The 3601-nt window shown below is 34.8% G+C and overlaps 2 non-coding genes across 2 annotated transcripts; both read right to left on the reverse strand.

The window, feature by feature from the left end:
- Nucleotides 1-2470: 2470 nt before the first annotated feature.
- LOC143923013 (U2 spliceosomal RNA) lies at nucleotides 2471-2663 on the reverse strand. Its single transcript, XR_013261689.1, has one exon. It is a non-coding gene; the product is annotated as a U2 spliceosomal RNA (small nuclear RNA).
- A 245-nt stretch (nucleotides 2664-2908) lies between these two features.
- LOC143923008 (5S ribosomal RNA) lies at nucleotides 2909-3027 on the reverse strand. The gene has a single exon (XR_013261686.1). It is a non-coding gene; the product is annotated as a 5S ribosomal RNA (ribosomal RNA).
- Nucleotides 3028-3601: the final 574 nt, after the last annotated feature.

A 3601-nucleotide genomic window follows, 5' to 3' on the forward strand; every position in this document is an offset into this window, starting at 1 on the left:
ACTGCCTTGTTTATACGCCGTAAAAGTTTCCCGATCGAACGCCCGTCGGAGGGTTAAAATCCTCTAATGTCGGTTTCATGGCCGAACGTGACGGTGACGACTCGCTTTTTTTATACACTTTTTTTTTTTAAATACAGGGTCTTCATGTTCTCAATATACATCCGTATACTCTTATTTCGTAATATACATATGTTCAAAATCATCTATGTATAGTAAAATTGTAGTTTACCTTAAATCGAACAAGTTATCAGGACTGCATCTGATGGCAAAGAAATCAATTCCCATTATGCATGCCTTTTTACAAGGTTATTCTAAGGTTTACTTATAAGGTTTACTTTCTATACCCTTCAGGTATATACACAGATTACCTAAACATAATCTGCTTAAGCTCATCGACTTTAGAGAGTCTTTAATTAATATTATATATTGGATGTATTGTGAGAATTTGTAAGAATTGTAAATAGGTTTTTGAGCTCTATTTCCTATTATGCTGTACACTAACATTAGAATAATATAATACTATGATTACTAACCAAATTAAATTAAAATTGTAAAATATAAAATTATCAGTAGATCAGTAGCTATTAAAATAGATATAAGATGTATTGTGAACATAATTTCGTAATAATAAAAAGCATTTAAAAATCAAAAAAAACTTCGCCAACGACTGACTATATTTTCCTACAGTCTTCTGGTCGTTTTGAAACCTTTGCCATTTTGCGTGGTTTGGGCAACGATGGAAATTTAAATCGATTCTGATAGTTCGATGGTGAAATATAATCGTAATAGACACGTTTAAAATGCCACAATTTTGACCATCTTGACATTTACTGGTAAGTAGACATGATATTTTCCTTTCCGCAACCTTCTCGTTTTGTCAGATTTTCATTGTTTAAGCGCCCATAACTTTATCTTTTTCACACTATATATTATATATATGTAATTTACATTATAGTCTCACATTATCTCTCATATACATATGTATAATATATTCTTACTTAACTCGTAGGTTATTCGATAATAAAGTTTCTTACGGATCTTTTCATTTTAATGTATGGATCAATAGCATGTTGATCTATAACTTTTTTATAATTTAGCCGCTATATTTGAAAGTCCAATTTTCAGTTCCAAAAACACTTTTTCTGTTTGATTTAATTGACAAATTGTTTTCACTTATTTTAATTCTTAATAAGTGGTTAGTCTGTAATACATCTAATATATAATTTGGAAAGAGACTTTGCATGTATGTATGTATGTAAATATGTATCCTTCGTTCGTCGCCGTCCGTAGATCGGTGACGTCATCGAACACGTGATTCGATTTATTTATTTTTTTCGATCCATAGGCACCGATTTGATTTTTTTCGATTCAATGGATTCACCCCGGCGGGGGCGCAAGGCTAGTAGTGTCATGGGGCCCCGCCAGGGGCGCCACAAGGGGCCCCAAAGGGGGCGCAGCTTTATGGGGCGCAGCCTTATGGGGCGCAGCCTCATGGGGCGCAGCCTTATGGGGCGAAGCCCTAAACGGCAACTGATCATGGGGGCGAAGCCCTAGACGGCATTTAATCATGGGGGCGTGGAGGGGCGAAGCCCCAAAAGGCATTAGCTAAGGGGGGCGAAGCCCTAAACGGCATTTAATCATGGGGGCGCGGAGGGGCGAAGCCCTAAAAGGCATTAACTAAGGGGGGCGAAGCCCTAGACGGCATTTAATCATGGGGGCGCGGAGGGGCGAAGCCCTAAAAGGCATAAACTAAGGGGGGCGAAGCCCTAGACGGCAATTGCTCATGGGGGCGCGGAGGGGTGAAGCCCCAGAAGGCAAAAAAAATAGATTTTTTTTAAAAAAAAAATAATTTTTTATTTAAATTATTTTTTTTTTTTTTTTTAATAAAATGTTTACTATTGGATTAGTCATGTTTAAGCGGTTTATATTATAAATACTGAGCGAAGCCGGGTAATACAGCTAGTACATTATAAATGTTACCGATCGTCGCACGAATCTCAAAACAGAATTTGTAGAAATATGCTCCATGTTGAGTTTTAATAAATTTTAATTGGGATTATATTTTTATATTCATATTTTTTGTCTTTGTATTTTTATATTCGTGTTTTTTTCATTGTAATTTTAATTCCAAAACATTTTTGAATTTTTCTATTATTTTTTAATTGTTGTGTTGTCTTTAAATTGTATATATATGTATATAAATTTTATTAAAATTCATCGAAAATGTTAAAATTGAACATTTTTAATGCCCTAAAACGCTAAAAATGCAATGCTAAATAAAATTGACAAAAATAGATGCCCAATTTCCTCCTATGTGGTAACTAACTCCAGCCTGTCGAAATATGGAGCGGTCTACTGTTATTTGAAGAGTACCCAACGATATCTGGTGACATGCTGATTAATAAACAGCATGTCACCAGACACAGTGCAATGGATAGACAAACTATCCTCATCGCTCTCTTATGAATATTTAATGTGGGCCGATCCCGGCGGCACTGCAATGCCGGGCCAACCCGCGACAGGAGTGGAGCAAGCCCCGATCATCCCGTCACTTTCCAAAAATCAGTTTAATATACTGGTCCCGCATTGCGGGAACTATCAGATATTAAGCTGATAAGAACAGATACTACACTTTGATCTTAGCCAACAGGCCGAGAAGCGATAACTTGAAAATACACTCGTTGCATATATAAGCCCTAGTGCAACATTACCGCAAGTATAAAGCGAAGGACCCTACCGACATCTATGTGGGACTCCATCAAACAAAATTTTATAAAATTTTATACAAAATCTAAGCAAATCCAAGAATGTATTTTATTTATATATTTATATGTATGTTATATTAGAGTACATACATACGAATAAAATAAATTAATTAAATAAAATAAAAATGTTTAAAAAAAGTGGGGGCCAACGGCACGCGGTGTTCCCAAGCGGTCACCCATCCAAGTACTGACCGCGCCCAATGTTGCTTAACTTCGGTGATCGGACGAGAACCGGTGTATTCAACGTGGTATGGTCGTTGGCGAACGTTTTATCTTAATTTACTGAACATATATTTCACGTAATTAATTTAGAAATACTATACACTCCCGTGTATCCAGGCTAATGCTTACGCAGCCCCATGGGGCCCCTGTCGGGGGCGCCGCTCCTAATAAAATAAATTTATTTAAAAAAAATTATTTTTATTTTTTTTAAATTTTTTAAAAATTTTTTAAAATTTTATTTTAATTTTTTTATATATCCCGGGCAAAGCCGGGTAATAATACTAAAACGTATATATCCAGAATTTCAGAAAATTAGAATATAACATTCTATTATATTCTACTTTCCTGAAATTCTGGATATATACGTTATGTATTATAGACTAACAAGCAAAGCATTATATTTAATTATGTTTTGCGAGATATTTCTCGAAATTAAGAAAAGTGAAATTGCAAATAATAATAATACACATACATATGTACATATATAAAAACAGAAGGGCAAAAACCCTTAAAAAAATGTATGTATTTTTGCGTGGACAAGTATGGAAATTTCAAAAAATAAATATTACAATTATCGGAAGTTCATAATAACGAAAGAGATTGCACCATGTGCA

This window comes from Arctopsyche grandis, chromosome 2 (assembly GCF_051622035.1).
Source record: "Arctopsyche grandis isolate Sample6627 chromosome 2, ASM5162203v2, whole genome shotgun sequence".
In the NCBI taxonomy this organism is placed as follows: Eukaryota; Metazoa; Arthropoda; class Insecta; order Trichoptera; family Hydropsychidae; genus Arctopsyche; species Arctopsyche grandis.